The 18,787-nt window shown below is 44.0% G+C and overlaps 1 protein-coding gene across 1 annotated transcript in view; it reads right to left on the minus strand.

Annotated features, from left to right (window-relative positions):
* LOC126203612 (lysosome membrane protein 2-like) overlaps positions 1 to 18,787 on the minus strand; it is a 438,898-nt gene that overhangs the window by 419,760 nt on the left and 351 nt on the right. The gene's annotated exons all lie outside the window — the stretch shown is intronic.

Genomic DNA, 18,787 nt, shown 5'->3' on the forward strand with positions numbered 1-18,787 from the left:
CACTTCCATAAAATTCTTTATTTTACTTCTTCAAATCGCGTCCAGAAATGACGGGAAGAGTTGTGCTTTTCGTGATTTCCTGGGTCATCCAAATTCTGTTCTCCTATAGGTGTTCATAGGAATGCTCGTAGCAGTCGCCTCGTAGAGCACATTGCCATTAGGTATTTCACCATTTCACAGAAGTAGACTTTCGCATCTTACACTAGACCATTTGTAACTACTAATTTCGAGTTTTCAAGTCTAATGTCACAAACATAAATCTGACATGTACCACACAATGCACATTTTTGTTGCTTTTTCCATTTTCACCTAGAAAAACAGTTTCAATGGTACATGGTATCGCGTATTACTGTTATCTTTTTCTTATTATTTCCTACCTCATTTTCGCCACATATCTTTCTATGGATCTATTTATCATATTGATTTTTGAATGTTTTTCTCTATATTCAAGAAAGGTGACATTCCAAATTTTAAATATTTAAAGGAACTTGCCTATTTTACTACTCTAATAGCTATAACGTTCTAACTTTTACGAGTTTTGCCTTTCCGAGAGCAGGTGTATACCAAATCAAGCTCTGATAAAATACGTCGTATTGCTCTATTATTTCCACATCAACGTATACTTTTTATTATGTTCTATTTGATAGCAATGTTACTTAATTCAAGGGAATTGTATGCAAATACAATGAAATTTCAGGAAGTTGTTTGTGCTAACTTGATGGAAAGAACGCAACATCGAAAAGCTCGTTACCAAGTAGTGTGGTGTTTGATTAGAATGTGGCATAGGTTTTTTTATGAACAAATAAATCAAAATCAAATTAGGTCCTGATGTCAGTAACATTTATACTCAAAGAAATGGAACAAACTTCCAATGCAAACTGAATAAACTCAGGCGACAAAAGTCACGGGATACCTTCTAATATCGTGTCGGATCTGCTTTTGCACGGCGTAATGCAGCAAGTCGACGTGGCGTAGACTAAACAAGTCGTTGGAAGTCCTCGGTTGAGCCCTGCTATTACTATAGCTGTCTATAATTCCAAAGGTGTTGTCTGTGCTGGATTTTGTGCAGATCAAGACATCTCTCGATTATGTCTCATAAATGTTCGGTGGATGGCCCAATAATTCACTCGAACTGATCAGATTGTTCTTCAAACCAATCGCGAACAATTGTGTCCCGTTGAAGTGGCGCATTGTCGTCCATAAAAATTCCGGCGCTGTTTGGGAATTTTCAGACTATGAATGGCTTCAAATGGTTTCCAGGCTGCCGAACATAATTTCCAATCAATGATCGGTTCAGTTGGACCAGAGAACACACTCCATTCCGTGAACACATGGCCCACACCAGTATGGAGCCACCACTAGCTTCCACAGCGCCTTTTTCATGGGTTCATGGCTTCGAGGGGTCTGGACCCCGATCGAACACTACCATCAGCTCTTACCAACTGAAATGTGAGCTCATCAGGCAAGCCCACGGTTTTTCTGTCGTCTAGGTTCCATTCGATATGGTCAAGAGGCCATGACAGGCACAGCAGGCGGCCTCGTGGTGTTAGCACGGACACCCGCGTCCGTCGTCTGCTGACATAGCCCGTAACACCAAATTTCGCTGCACTGATCCAACCGATACGTTCGTCGTACGTCCCACATTGATTTCTATGGTTATTTCACGCGGTGTTGCTTGTCTGTTAGCACTAACAACTGGACATAAAAGCTGCTGCTCTAGGTTGTTAGGTAAGGGCCGTCGGCCACTGTGTTGTCCGTGGTGAGAGGTGAAGCCTGAAATTTAGTTTCTTGGCACACGCTTGAGGCTGTGGATCTCTAAATATCTAACACCTTAACGATGCCGAAATGGAATGTCCCTTGCGTCTATTTCCAACTACTACTCCGCGTTCAAAGTCAGTTGATTCCCTTCGTGCGGCCATTATAACGTCGGGAACCTTTATGGTGAATCCCCTGAGTCCGTATGATAGCTCCGACAATGTATTGTGAAAGACAGTTGAGTGACGCATCAAGGAGTGACACTCCAGCTACCAGACTGTGGCTAGTGCCGATTGGATCTTGTACGCTATCTGTTCGAACACACAAAATATTTGATACAGTTTTACGTGCTTCAGTTTAACACAACACGAACGACCAAGTGCAGATGCCGATGCCGCAGTGGTTACTAGACTGGACTCGCATTCGGGACGAAATCGGCTCGAATTCTCAGCTGACCATTCAGATTTACTTTCCCGTGGTGTCCCTAAATCGCTTGAGGTACGTGCCAGGATGGTTTAGAACGACTTAATATTAGTTATCAATAATGGTTTTGGAGTGCTTTATGCAGTCAAATTCTATAATGGATCTCAAGCTGTAGAAGTAGATTCTGTTGCTGTATTGGTAGGACTGACTTCCGATTCGCTGGATGTGACAACGTGTGTCCGTGGTCATTTTCTGCATCACTGCTTCAGGTCTAACATGTGTAGTGTGTCGACACCTTGGTGGCTGAAACAGTCCATGTTGAAGATTGAACCTGAGCTGTTAGGCCGCATCGCTCTCTTCATCGAACTTCACTGCTCGACGTTCGGTCCCGGTGCAGGGTCCTCCTTCAGGATTCCTCTAATGCCCCTGCACAGCTGAACACTGTCTTTAGGCAGTGTCGAATTCACTTATAAAAGGCTATTTTCCACGCGAAGAAGACACTGATGGGGGGGGGGGGGGGAGGGGAAGGGGGAAACTAGAATATTATTTTTGTTGTCCCGGATCGGTTGTTTACCGGTAGCTGTTTACGTCACTTGCCCGCCCTGGCTCATTGTTTATTTCCGTGCTAGTGGGTAGCGACATCTTGAAAACTTTCTATTGGAACTTTACTCTTAGTTTGGTATTTTGACTCCTTCATGAGCTTTCCTTTTATAAATATTACTTTATTTGTCTAGCACTCCTCTGTTTTTAAGAACCGTAAACTTGTCATTTTTCTCGGTGCTCTCCTACCGCTTATTTTGCCCTTTGTCTAAAGCGTGTGGCGTTCGTGCCCTTCAGCGCGTTGTTTTACTGTGCTTCCAGTTTCACCGAGGTACAGGGTGTACCGAAACTATCACTCAAATTAATACAGTAGGTAGAGAACAAAATGAATACATTTCGATAAGGAACATAAGGGCCTTGTAGCCAATTGGTAATTATAGGCAAGATTTTGTTAGTGGTGCGGACGTAAGCTGTTGTCTGTGTGTCCCTGACTGAGATCGTTTAGATACAGAAGAAACAGAGTTGGTTGCACAAGATAGGTTTATTTAATCTTCACACGTGACCCGTTTCGCCTGTTCTAGGCATCATTCGAGAATCTGGGGAAATCACAAACTGGCATAAGTATAAATGGCTATTGAAGACAGTAATAAATGAATGAATTAAAAATAATAGAAGGAAGATAGATATCTGTTGGACTATGGAGCACACGGCCATATTTGTGTTTCAGAGGGTGGTGAGGGGTTTAAATTTCAACTCACTAAATATTGCACCATATCTGAGCTTGCCGATAAAAACTCTTCCTAATTGTGACAAAGACGTCGAACGTAATTAAAAGTCCCGTAGAGCCGGGAGGTAACAGCCTGATAGCCACACATTACATTACGACAGAGGTCTTCCTACTCGTAGCCCAGGCGTCAAACGTGATTCCGAGTCCCAAAGAACTGGGAGGAAACAGCCAGATAGCCACTGTCAATGCATCTTTGCATCACCCAGAAGCAACACGAAAAAAGATAATGCCAGGGGCAAACAGGCAATTCCAGTCAGCAGAAAAAACTCACGAATGCAGAATACACCAACATAATGGTTACGCTAATACATCTTTGGCAAACGAATGGGCACCAATAAGAGTAAAGAAACAGCTAAATATTTTAACGTTGCTTATAGCTTCGTTGCTTCATATGAAGTCTGTGCTCCATAGTCCAAACGATATTCGTCTTCCTTCTGTTATTTTTAATTTATTCATTTATTATTGTCGTTAATAGCAATTTATCCTTATACCAGTTTGTTATTTCCCCAGATTGTCGACTGATGCCTAGAACTGGCGAAACGCGTCACGTGTGAAGATTGAATAAACCTATCTTGTGCAACCAACACTGCTTTTTCTGTATCTATAGATGTATTACTGTTTCTGTAATAGTGCAACCGCGGTAGTTATGGATTGGAGTGATTTTGACCGAGAATTTACACTGAAAACCGCTCTGTGTAGGAACGATTAGCTCTGAGGTCTTATTGGAAACTCACTGATTCATTCGCAAGTATCAGCGCCTTGTGACAGTCACTGTAACTTTTTGTAAACTCAGAGATTTAGGCGCAGTCTTCAACACCATGTGACGACAGTGAACATGGACCGGTTTAAGTACGCAGAAATAACTGACATGCATCTGGTTACGGGTCTGCGAACGGAAATGGGCGATCTGCAGTGAGCGAGTATCGACAGCGCCTTCCAATTTCACGAGTTCTACAACACCAAACAATCTGACGTCGGTATCGTCTGCTAATTGAAACAGGCACTTTCCGTGAGCAAGTATGCATGATACAGGTCGGAATGTAAGAGTGCAAACTCCCGAAGTGGAAGACAAGATTCTGCGACGTGTTAAAGAAACTCCATCTAAAAGTACACGGTGTGTTACACACATCCTTGGCGTTATACACAGCCTAGTGTGGAATATGTTACATAACAAGCAGCTTCTTCCCATCAATCTTCAACGCGTGGCAGCTCTAGCATCTGAAGATTTTCCCCAATGCGTGCAGTCCGCACAACGGTTTTTACAACAGGCTGCCCTCCACCCATTATATCTGGCCGAGGTTCTGTGCACTGACGAGGCTTTGTTTAGTCATGAAGGCTGTTCCAATATCCACAACTCGCAAGTTTGGGCACATGTGAATCCACGAGGTACTCTGCCTCGTGCTCATAAACAACGACTAGTTGTTGATGTGATGGCCGGCATTCTTGGCGATACGTTGACTGGATATCACGTTTTTCCATGTCGCCTCAGCGGACGGAGATATTGCATCTTTGTGGAACATATATTGCCAGAACTGGTGGAGGATGTACCTCTAAATATTAGACAAAGGACGTCCTTCCAGCACGATGGGGCGTCAGCCCATTTCAGCACTGCTAAGAGAAACTACTTGAGAGCCGCCTTCGGAAATCGACGAATCGCCCGATATGGCCCTGCGCCCTGGCCTCCCGATTCACCTGGCCTCATGTGTCTGGACTTCTTACTCCTGGGGACGTATGAAGCATCTGGTGTATGGAACCGTTCTGGAGACAGAAGAAGACCCCGTCGCTAGAATTGTCGTCGCTACTGGCACCACTGCGGACACGACAGTCAATGGGCCGACGATTCTCTGCGTGCATACCGACCAATGGTCGCGCTTTCGAACAGCTCCTGGGAGTGTCCCAACTATAATCTGCATGCTGAAATACATTCCGTGTAAATCATCGTTAGCATCAGAAACTGGCGTCAGGGAACATATGTGGCTTAACTAAATGCACACATCAAAATGTTTCGCATCACCTCGGTTCCGAGAGTTCCGGAACCTGTACACAAAATTGGAATAGAGATCAACATAAACATTATTTCCGCCCTTTTATTGCTCATGAAAACCACACATTGCATGTTGTACCACCATACAGAGAGAACTTCAGAGGTGGTGGTCCAGATTGCTGTACACACCGGTACCTCTAATACCCAGTAGCACGTCCTCCTGCATTGATGCACGCCTGTATTCGTCGTGGCATAGTATCCACAAGTTCTTCAAGGCACTGTTGGTCCAGATTTTCCCACTCATTCGGCGTAGGTCCTTCAGAGAGGTTGGTGGGTCACGTCGTCCGTAAACAGCCCTTTTCAATCTATCCCAGGCATGTTCGATAGCGTTCATGTCTGGAGAACATGGTGGCCACTCTAGTCGAACGATGCCATTATCCTGAAGGAAGTCATTCACAAGATGTGCACAATGGGGGCGCGAATTGTCGTCCATGAAGACGAGTGCCTCGCCAATATGATGCCGATATGGTTGCACTTTCGGTCGGAGGATGGCATTCAAGTATCGTACAGTCGTTACGGCACCTTCCATGACCACCAGTGGCGTACGTCGGCCCCACGTAATGCCACTCCAACACGGCAGCGAACCTCCACCTTGCTGCACTCGCTGGACAGTGTGTCTAAGGCGTTCAGCTTGACCGGGTTGCCTCTAAACATGTTTCCGACAATTGTCTGGTTGAAGGCATATGCGATACTCTTCGGTGAAGAGAACGTTTTGCCAATCCTGAGCGGTCCATTCGGCACGTTGTTGGGCCCAACCGCAGTGCGCTGCATGGTGTCGTAGTTCCAAAGATGGACCTCGCCATGGACGTCGGGAGTGAAGTTGCGCGTCATGCAGTCTATTGCCCACAGTTTGAGTCGTAACATGACGTCCTGTGGCTGCACGGAAAGCATTATTCAACATGGTGTTGTTGCTGTCAGGCTTTCTCCAAGCCATAATCCGTACGTAGCGGTCATACACTGCAGTAGTAGCCCTTGGGCTGCCTGAGCGACACATGTCATCGACAGTTCCTGTGTCTCTCTGTATCTCCTCCATGCCCGAACAACATCGCTTTAGTTCATTCCGAGACACCTGGACACTTCCCTTGCTGAGATCCCTTCCTGGCGCAAAGTAACAATGCGGACGCGATCGAACCGCGGTATTGACCGTCTAGGCATGGTTGAACTACAGACAACACGAGCTGTGTGCCTTCTTCCTGGTGGAATGACTAACTTATCGGCTATCGGTCCGCCTCCGTCTAATAGTCGCTGCTCATGCATTGTTGTTTACATCTTTGGGCGGGTTTAGGGACAGCTATGAACAGTCAAAGGGATATGTCAGAGATACAATATCCACAGTGAACGTCTATCTTCAGGAGTTCTGGGAACTGGAGTTATGCAAAACGTTTTTTGATTGTGTATATTTGTTTTGATGTTCTCTGCCTCTTGTATTAATCTGAGCAAACAGTTTCAGAACATCATGTGTACTTTGTCGCAGCCAGTTGTCATTTCATGTACCCATGCCGTGAGGAGAGTCCTGTCTCCTGGAGAGCCCTCTGAAGCCGTAGTAAAATGTTGCGATTGCCAGAAGTGAACTGTGTCAATAAAGAATAAAATGTGCGTGTTTGTAAGTATGGAAATGTGCTATCAACGATAAAATGTTAATTTTGAACGAGAAAGCTGTACACAGTAACGTCTTTAAGACATAAAAATATTAATAATAAATGTATTTCTGTGTAACGAATAACAAAGACTACATCATGTCATGGAATTTCTATATTAGAGTGGGATAAAGACTTGGGTGAATGAAATTATCACACTGATGTCAGCTCTCGAACGTACTAGACGCTTTTGTACGAGGTTGCTTCCGAACGCACGATTTTGTTAATTGTATTAAGCTTCGTATCACAATATATGCATAAAAAGCATTTTTCCTTTTAATCTCATTTCGTAGCTCTACCTCCACTTGAATAATATTAAACGTAGTAAGGAACGGTAAACTTTCAGAATGAGCAGTAGGTTCTTCGTTGTTCTTGTTTGTTTTATTATTATTACTACTACTGCTTCGTTTGAAGGTCCCATTTAAAGAATGGTCATATTAGCAGTTGGCAATCAATGTTCACTAACGGAAACCCAGCTTTGATTGCAAGCTCTCACTGTCATCGATGCTGAATGCACACAGAGTGCTGAGAGCAGCTTGCTTCTTGGCTTGGTAAAGGTGCGAAAAGGCGTGTAGATATTTGTTTGTATTGGCAGGTTTCCTGTAAACTCTGTGCCGTGGAGTATTGTCAGGTCTTCTGTAGCACTACACTACTGGCCATTAAAATTGCTACACCAAGAAGAAATGCAGATGATAAAGGGGTATTAATTGGACAAATATATTATACTAGAACTGACATGTGATTACATTTTCACGTAATTTGGGTACATAGATCCTGAGAAATCAGTACCCAAAACAACCACCTCTGGTCGTAATAACGGCCTTGATACGCCTGGACATTGAGTCAAACAGAGTTTGGATGGCATGTACAGGTACAGCTGCCCATACAGCTTCAACACGATACCACAGTTCATCACGGGTAGTGACTGGCGTATTGTGACGAGCCAGTTGCTCGGCCACCATTGACCAGACGTTTTCAGTTGGTGAGAGATCTGGAGAATGTGCTGGCCAGGGCAGCAGTCTAACATTTTCTGTACCCAGAAAGGACCGTACAGGACCTGCAACATGCGGTCGTGCATTATCCTTCTGAAATGTAGGGTTTCGCAGGGATCGAATGAAGGGTAGAGCCACGGGTAGTGACACATCTGAAACGTAACGTCCACTGTTCAAAGTGCCGTCAGTGCGAACAAGAGGTGACCGAGACGTGTAACCAATGGCACCCCATACCATCACACCGGGTGATACGCCAGTATGGCATTGACGAATACACGTTTCCAATGTGCGTTCACCGCAATGTCGCCAAACACGGATGCGACCTCATGATGCTGTAAATAGAACCTGGATTCATCCGAAAAATGACGTTTTGCCATTCGTGCACCCAGGTTCGTCGTTGAGTACACCATCGCAGGCGCTCCTGTTTGTGATGCAGCGTCAAGGGTAACCGCAGCCATGGTCTCCGAGCTTATAGTCCATGCTGCTGCAAACGTCGTCGAACTGTTCGTGTAGATGGTGGTTGTCTTGCAAACGTCCCCATCTGTTGAATCAGGGATCTAGACGTGGCTGCACGATCCGTTACAGCCATGCGGATAAGATGCCTGTCATCTCGACTCCTAGTGATACGAGGCCGTTGGGATCCAGCACGGCATTCTGTATTACCCACCTGAACCCACCGATTCCATATTCTGCTAACAGTCATTTGATCTCGACCAACGCCAGCAATAATGTCGCGATACGATAAACCGCAATCGCGATAGGCTACAATCCGACCTTTATCTAAGTCGGAAACGTGATGGTACGCATTTCTCCTCCTTACACGAGTCATCACAACAACGTTTCACCAGGCAACGGCCGCCAACTTCTGTTTGTGTATGAGAAATCGGTTGAAAACTTTCCTCCTGTCAGCACGTTATAGGTGTCGCCACCGGCGCCAACCATATGTGAAGGCTCTGAAAAGCTAATCATTTGCATATCACAGCATCTTCTTCCTGTCGGTTTAATTTCGCGTCTGTAGCACGTCATCTTCGTGGTGTAGCAATTTTAATGGCCAGTAGTGTAAAAACAGGAGGTACACCTCACTCTCCATCTCCATGGCGATACTGATTTTCGTATAAATGATGTTCGGAAACTCATGTAATTTATAAAGATCTTTTCTGTTGTGCCTCAGAGAACAAATTTGTGATCCACATAGAGCCACAAGGTGGTATAGTTCCACATTACTTAAAGTCGTTTGTTCGAAATGCTCTATAAAAATGTTAGCTGCCCATCACACCGTTAATCAAATTTCCCCTTGTATTTAAAATAACTCGACCTCCACTTTCTTCGCCTGTCACAAAACTACGCCCTTAGGGCGACGGCGCCCAGGGCACGCACCCCGATAGCCATACCACAGTTACATCACTGCGCACTTCCGAGGAACTTTCCAACCATCTGCAATGTAGAGACCCTTAAGAGAAGCTGCTACTTGTCCACGACAATAGTTAGTCTAACACAACTAAAATATATGGGGCATCCTGGAGAGTTGGAAACTTTAGTAAACATCTGCCATCGTCAGACTATATATATATGTCACGGTATCTTCAGGCAACTATTCACATCTGTGCCTATCACCAGTTAAAACCCATTTTGAACAAAGGATGAAGATTAGGGTTTAACGTCCTGTAGACGTCACTTGCTGTGGAGAACATGATCTAATAGGAGAAGGACTATGAAGGAAAACGGCCATGTCATTACCCAAGAAAGCATTCCGCCATCTGAAAACTAGAGATAACCTAAATCTGGACGAAAGGATGCGGATCTGAGCTACTATTCTTTTGAATCCGAGTTCAGTATCCCTTGTTCCATCTCGCCCAGTGCCGACTTTTCTAACTACAGTATTTTATGATTTTTGTAAATAATATCAAATAGTATTGCAATGTTTATAATTATTTTTGTACTGCAGTTATTTTTTTCTCGCATTTCAATACTTGTTGCGAAAAGTCAACAAATTTAGAGCTTTAAACAATTTAACGGAGCAAGAAGCAACCGATACTAGATTGGGATGGTGTGAAACGGAAAAAAGGAGTATCTTTAACATTAGTTTTGCTGCAGAATCCTTTAATATACTCTCAGTTCTTATATAGTAAATAACCTTGAGAGGGAAAAGTTTCTGTCCACTAACCAGCACAGATTTAGAATGCTTGGCTTGTGCGCAACTCAGATTGCTCTTTGCCCACATATCTTGCAAACCATGGATGAAGGGCAACAGACAAATACAACACTCCTAGATTTCCGTAAAGCATTTGGCACGGTGCCAAACTGTTCACTGGTAACGAAGGTACAAGCATACGGAACAGGCTCCCAGATATGTTTACAAACATACGGAACAGGCTCCCAGATATGTTAGTGGCTCGAAGACTTTTTAAGTAATAGAACCGAGCATGCTGTCCTCGAAGGCGGGTGTTCGCTAGAGACAGGGGTGTTGTCAGGAGTGCCCCTTGGAAGTGTGATAAGACGGCCTCGGCAGAAGAGTAAGCCACATTCTGCGGCTGTTTGCTGATGATGCTATCGTGTAGAAGGATACAAAGATGACAGACAAATGGTTTAAATGGCTCTGAGCACTATGGGACTTAACATCTGAGGTCATCAGTCCCCTAGAACTTAGAACTACTTAAACCTAACTAACCTAAGAACATCACACACATCCACGCCCGAGGCAGGATTCGAACCTGCGACCGTAGCGGACGCGCGGGTCCAGACTGTAGCGCCTATAACCCCTCGGCCACCCCGGCCGGCGATGACAGACAAATTTCGAGTTGGTATGATGAATAACAGATAGCTCTAAATGTAGAAACATGTGAATTAATGCAGATGATGATGGTGAGTTGGGTTGAGGGGGCACTCGACATCACGGTCATCAGCGTCCTGACGAAAAGTCAACACGAAATCTCATGGGTGGGGACGAACGCTGTCCCCACATGCAGAGCTGTTTATAACGTACTAAAGTCTGCCGCCCTTCCCCACCAGTTTAGGGATGAGGCCTAATGCAGATGAGTAGGGAAAACAAACCAATCACGTTAAAGTACAACATTAGCAGTGTGTTGCTTAACACAGCTACGTCGATTAAATACGTCGATATGAAGTGGAATTAGCATCTAAGGACTGTAGCAGGGAAGGTGCATGGTCGACTTCAGTTTATTGGAAGAGACCAAACAGCGAGGTCATCGGTATCATCGGATTAGGGAAGGAAGGGGAAGGAAATCGGCCGTGCCCTTTCAAAGGAACCATCCCAGCATTTGCCTGGAGCGATTTATGGAAACCACGGAAAACCCAAATCAGGATGGCCGGACGCGGGATTGAACCGTCGTCCTGCCGAATGCGAGTCCAGTGTGCTAGCCACTGCGTCACCTCGCTCGGTGAAGAATTTTAGGAAAGTGTGACTGATCTGTAAGGCGGATCGAATACAGGACACTAGTACGATCCATTGTTCTGTACTGTTTGGTGATTGCTTGGGATCCGCACCAGATCGGATTATAGGAACACATCGACGCAGTTCATAGGCGGGCTGCTACGCTCTAACAACACGCATGTATTACGGAGATGCTTCGGGAACTCAAATGGGACTCAGTGGGGGGAGGGTGACGTTCTTTTAGAGGAGCACTACTGAGAAAACTTAGAGAACCGGCTTTTGAGGCTGACTGCATACAGATTCTACAGCCGCCAAAGTACATTTCGTGTACGGACCACGAAAATATTATAGAAATTATGACTCGTTCGGAGCCATATAGACAGTCGTTTTCCCTCGCTTTATTTGCGAGTGGAACTGGAAGAGAAATGTCTAGTAGTGGTGTGGGATACCCTCCGCCACGCACTATACGGTGGCTTGAAGAGTATGTATGTAGATGTAGGTTTAGATTTTAGCTTTCGTTCACTGTAGAGGTGAATAAAATTTCGTCATCGGGGAGGCAATAATCACTAATCTTTCGAGAAATGCATGTTAGGACTTTTTTCATGGAGCGTAAGAACACTACCAAGAATCTGCGTCTTGACGACTTGTGATTTAGGCACTGGTTGTCCCGAACGCGTTTCGAAATTAGGAGTATTACATCCACATCGGCAACTATACAAATGGTTCATTCTGTGAAAAGTAACACTGATATACAGTTTTCACCTAATGAAGTGGCTAACAAATTTTGTAAATATGACACACTTTTGGGTATTTATCCCTGTCGTGCTTTCCTTTTTATGCAATATTTCGACTACTGCCAGTCTTAAAGTGCTACGTACAGGAATCTGATGCATGATCTATGCCGAGATTCTAACCAGATTCTATGTACGCTATTGTTGAGTAGAGCATCTATTTAAAGTAGATTTCGATGTACGGGACCACCTACGACCTTTATGAGCATTTGCTTCTGTGCTCGTGCCGTTATTCCATTAAAATTGTGAAAGATGAAAACGAAATAAAGTACAAGATGAAAGATAGTGTCAGAATCGCTATAGGCAACAAAATATCTTAACATTGACAGCTGGGAGACGAAGCTTAACCCGTCAGGCATGGTCTGGCGCTCTTACTGATACTGCTAAATCCAGGTGACGTTGGGTTCGAGGTCATCGTGATATCGACCATCCAGCAGAGGAGGCCACTAAGCTGGGCAGTCTTTCCAGTATAAGTCGGCAGCAAGAAGTAGGTCGCGTGTCGGCAGGAGATGTAATTCTCGCATTTCCTGCTGGTTTCCTCATTTACGTAACGACTTCGCTTCAGTTTCTCTGTGACAGAAGTCATGGGGTAGCGATATGCACGTACACAGATGACGCTAGAGTCCCTTACACACGGTTTAAGACGGCAGTGCATTGGCGGAGCTGTCATTTATACTCAGGTGATTCACGTGAGAGTGTTTCCGACGTGATATTGGCCGCACAATGGAAATTAAGACTTTAAACACGGAATAATAGTTGGAGCTACATGCATGGGACAATCCATTTCGAAGTAGTTAGGAAATATAGTGTTCCGAGATCCACAGCGTCAAGAGTGAACCGAGATACCACATTTCAGGCACTATCCCTCACCACGGACAACTAAGTGGCCGACGGCTTTCACTTAACGACCGCGAGCAGCAGCGTTTAAGTAGAATTTTCAGTGCTAACAGACAAGCAACGCTGCGTGAAATAACCGCAGAAATCAATATAGGAAGTAAGACAAGCGTATCTGTTACGACAGTGCGGCGAAATTTGGCACTAATGGGCTATGGCAGCAGACGACCGACGCGAGGGCCTTTGATAGCAGCACATCGTCTGCAGCGCTTCTCCTGGGCTCGTGACCATATCGGTTGGGCCCTAGACGACTGGAAAACCGTGGCCTCGTCAGATGAGTCCCATTTTCAGTTGTTAAGAGGTGATAGTAGGGTTCCAGTGTGGAGCAGATCCACGAGCCCATGGATCCAAATTGCCAACGAGGCACTGTTCAAGCTGGTGATGGCTCCATAATGGTGTGGGCTGTGTTTACACGGAAGGGACTGGGTCCTCTGGTACAACTGAACCGCTCATTCACTGGAAATGGTTTTGTTCGGCTACTTGGAGACCATCTGCTGCCATTTATGGAGGATGACAATCTGTCATGTCACCAGACCACAGTTTTTCGCGATTTGTTTAAAGAACATTTCGAGCGGATGATTTGCTCACCCAGATCGCCTGATGTGAATCCCATGTAACATTTATCGGACATAATCGCGAGGTCAGCTTGTATACAAAATCATGCACCGGCGATACTATCACAATTATGGACGATTATAGAGGCAGCATGGCTCAGTGTATGTGCAGGGATTTCCAATGACTTGTTGAGTCCATGCCATGTCGAGTTGCTACACTAAGACGGGTAAAAGGAGGTTCGACACTAACAGGTATCCCATGACTTTTGTCACATCAGTGTGGTGGTGGTTAGTGTATAACGTCCCGTCGACAACGAGGTCATTAGAGACGGAGCGTAAGCTCGGGTTAAGGAAGGATTGGGAAGGAAATCGGCCGTGCCCTTTCAAAGGAACCATCCCGGCATTTGCCTGAAACGATTTAGGGAAATCACGGAAAACCTAAACCAGGATGGCCGGAGACGGGATTGAACCGTCGTCCTCCCGAATGCGAGTCCAGTGTGCTAACCACTGCGCCACCTTGCTCAGTGTGTCACATCAGTGTTCAGCTGAGTCGGCGAGATCACTCACCGCCGTGTAGTGGGCTAGGCGCGACGGCTTCGCACGTCTACCTCAAACCGTCATTTATAGCTAGCAGCCATTTGCGCTACACAGTTGAAAAGTGGCAACAGCACTGCCAGATATATCTTGCATTATCTTTCGCCAACTCTGCTACAAGTAATTTGTTCCCTTCTGCTCGTACTGAAGCGAAGCAGATGGTTCAAGACCAATTACATTGTCCTCAGGATCACCTTTCAAGCTTTAAGCATCTATCTGGGAAAGTGTGTTATTAGATTCTGATAACATCGATAGAGACGGCGCCGAGATAAGGGACAGGATGAGCATTTGAAACGACGATCAGATCCCAGCATTTCCACCCAGATTTAGATTTTTCATGGATTCGCTAAATAACGCAAATGACAGGATACTTCCTTTGAATAGGACAAGACCTATTTCCTGCGCCATCCTCTCCTAGTCCTACCTAGTGTTTTGTTTACATTGAACTCATCATAAGACACTAAAACCTGTTCTTCCTTATTTTAGATTCTAATACCAGTTCAATTTTGCGATGGTTCTTTCAATATCCTTCAAATGAGAATGTTCTACTTGTGATAACCTATCTACACACAAGGCAGAGAACTATGACTTCCACCCAACGTACCTTGTTAGTTATTACCATCTGCATCGACAGTGAACAGTGATACACGAAAAGTGCGTAGTGTTGTAACTCATGTAACACTCCTTTACGGGTCCTTGTATGCTCTGCTTACCACCCTCCCAGTCATGATTTCTCAGTGATCAACTGCATGATGGCCAAATCATACTACATTTCAGGGCTCTAATGCTGGGTAGAAACTGGGTTAAATATTATGGTACAAACTTGCGGATCTCTGTATATGCAGCTTAGAATCCCACCAATTAAACCCCTAGTTTTGCGGGAAACCTTTCACCATCTTATCGTCTACAAGTGTAAACGATGTGAACAGAAAAGGCAGTCAATAACATCGATTCGTGGCTTTCAAAAAGCTGATTAATGCTCAACTGCAACAAAATGCATCGCATACTGTTTCTGGCACCGTACTTCTCCAAAAGTGAAATTGCTTTGTCCCAAAGTGATCAGCCAGCGAAGTCGACCGTTTAAAATTGTTAGACTAAGAATAAATTGAAAGGTTTCTTGAATGTATCGCTTTCACAATAATGTGTAATAAGTGAATGCTACTGTATATCTTCATTGTAAGAATGTTCTCCACTGTGACACTAAAACGCGTGGGTTTGTTTACTTTGATAACTTTCACTCCATTATCTTGTATCAGGTTATATTTTGGGAGATCTCTGTCCATTCACCAAGAATATTCTTAGCCGGGAGAAGGGCCGTCTCACTGATCTGCAGTGTCGATGCGCTTGCTTCGTGTATCCTGTTTTTCAGATGTGGGATGCGTTGTTGAGAATACTGAATCAGTCAGAAGAAACTGCAACAATCATTCATTCAGCAAATATTAGAAGCATAAATAATGTGCAGTTGGGTAATAATTTGAGTATTGTACAGAAATGTGTACACTGTACACCTCGTTTCATTTCCAATAGGCTTCTAGCAGAACGGGAAAAATTGACTGATAAACCCTAAGTATTCAAATCCGAACTGAAAGATTTTCTTGTGATTCATACCTATTCTGTTCAGGAACTCCTCGTAGTAGGTGAGAACTCTACTCTGTAATCGGTTATTTATTCGTAAATTCTCAATTGAGTTTCTAGTTTCATTAATTTTTTATAAGTTTTCTTTTGATTATTGTGTAAACCATGTACGGACTCTTTCCATGACCATGTAGCTACGGTTGGCATGTCCCAATTGAAACTGATATATAAATAATGATCCTACTCACCAGACAATGCTCCATCGTCATTGTGTCTAAACAAAATCTACGCTACGCCTGATGAAATGTGCTTGTCAGGTTATCGATTGTGATAGTGGGGCGTCAATTTTACCGGTGCCTCCGAAACAGTTCGAAGGACATCGACCTGATATCACTCACACTTATAGAAAGATTGCGAACATTTTGAAGGAATACATCCTTCTGAATTAGGAGTTAAACAAGTCAGAGTCTCCCCGGCAAGTCTTGCGTATCTTCTTCAACCATATAGCCAAATAAAACGAGAATGCATCCCCAGAATTGTATGTGGATGGAAAATTAGCCACACGTATGTTTCAAAACGCAAACATCCTGACCAACGGACACTTCCTTTCTCTCTTCTTGTTTATCACTAATTTGTCTGGAAAAATGCGAAGTTTAATTTGTGGGCATCTCGCAGTCTCCTGTTAGAGAAAAAGGTCATTGTTGGCGGTATGACTGTATGATACATTAGACGAAAATGCTAAGAACACGAGTGTAACTGCAGGAGACAAAAGAAAATGCACCTAGCTTTTCTTACCGCTGTCATTAATTAGAAATAAAAGAACTCTTTCTAAATACTAAAGAATACTCCAGAAATCAGAGGCTGCGAGATCGAATACATCTGTCACTTGTGATCGTTAAATTGTGACGTAGCTACACGTCACGAATCAGTACCTGGTATAGCATTGTGCTCAAATTAACAGTGGTCCGAAACAGTGGGGTGCAATCCAAGTCAAATAAACTCATTCGAGCTTTCTGTACACCTACTCGTTGGCATAAAACACATGCTATGTATAATAACACAACAGTTGCTACGTGAGTTTTAAAAAACGTAGCAGGGTCATTTTGTGGTGGTATAAAATTGACAACTGTGTTTTGTTAGAGTCGTTTTAGTAACATTTCAATAACTTGACGAATTTTGACCTGTGCAACGATACTGACACCACGAAATTTTTAATTGGTGCTGGTATGTCTGTAAGGTCAAAATGAAAGGAGCAAAGAAAATACGCCACTGATATTTACCGATATGCCTGAAAAAAGCCATCGTAATGATTTGGATACCTTGCAGGCTGACTGCTCTTCCTAAATAAATTGATTCACCTTTCGAGTTAACTGAGTCGGCTGTTGCGATAGCAACAACATGGAGGGCGACTGTGAAATGATAATGACGACAGTTTTATCTTCGTGTGAAGATTCATGTACCAGCACGGAGAGAAATGGCTTAGAAGGAAGGAAGACGAGTCTAGCGTCCAGTCAACACCAGTGAAGGTCTTTCAGTTTCTCAACCTGTCAACTGGGAAGAAAGTACCTGTTTGCGGTCTTATTGAAGGAACTATTCAAAGGAACTATTCGTGCACACATCTTTAGCGATTTAGTCAAACTGGAGGATAACTGAATCACGATTGCTGGACGGGGTCTTTGCAGCCCGCTCTTCATAACTGCGTGGCCCATGTTCTAACCACTGTGCAAGTTAGAGAATAATTCGGTGACAACTTAGAACATCGTTGGTGTAATAACTGTAGCAGTAATAAGTTACCTCAGCAACTTGCTATGGAATTCATGATGGTGGCACAGTAGCCATATTCTACAAAGACTGCAGGACACGATGGAGAGCACTAATACCGTCGAAGACTGGGCTTACGAATTCAAATGAAAAATCTGTGGAATAACAACTTTGGAGGCTACTTGGTCATACTGAAATCTTGCCATTATTGTTGATACAGGCACCACTGTTTACTTCAAAGGATCTCCTTCGATTCTTGAAAGTTATCATCCATTTCAGAGACTAATCGAGGTGGCGTAATTGTTAAATAAACCGACTCGCTTCCGGGAGGACTGGGCTTCAGCTCCCCATATGGCCATCCATATTTTCCATTTGCCTTGAGTTTCCTGAATAGCTTAATCTGATTGCCAGGATATTACCCTTGAAAAGGACTTGGCCGATTACTGTCCTCAACGTGAATTCGTGTTCTAGTGACATCGTCGACAGGAAGAAATACCATAATCCTCCTTCCTTGATCTGTCATAGAATGCAAAGGACTCTGTACACCTGACTCAAGTAGAATATGACAAATTGTCGATTTCGGTAGGTACAATATATCAGTCGATTTTTTTTTAAACTGATACGATATACTAACTAGTTATAGAGCCGGTGCAGACTCATTACCAGAGTGAAGTATTTCTTGGACCAAGTGGAACTAAACGTCGTGGTGGCAGCCGAAATGAAGTAAAATTAGGCGTACATTAACTCCCACAATCCTAGCGCAAGCAGTGGCTCGAAAACTTTTTAATGATATAATAAATCTTATCCAATTAAAAAGCTACTGGTTGCTCACTTTTTAATCACAGTGACATTTCGTCATCTTCAACCGATGTAATGAACAACGCGACAAAATATCCAGTTATGGCAGACTGGAAATTCATGACTCCATAACATCAAAAGGTTCGCCATGCTCATACATATGAGCTAAACTGAGAAAGCAACATTCGCATCCCACTCAGCAACAAACTTAATACGTTCCTGTGTAGAAAACATTTCTTTATTTGACTAAA

The sequence above is a fragment of the Schistocerca nitens genome, chromosome 9 (genome assembly GCF_023898315.1).
Source record: "Schistocerca nitens isolate TAMUIC-IGC-003100 chromosome 9, iqSchNite1.1, whole genome shotgun sequence".
NCBI classification, from domain to species: Eukaryota; Metazoa; Arthropoda; class Insecta; order Orthoptera; family Acrididae; genus Schistocerca; species Schistocerca nitens.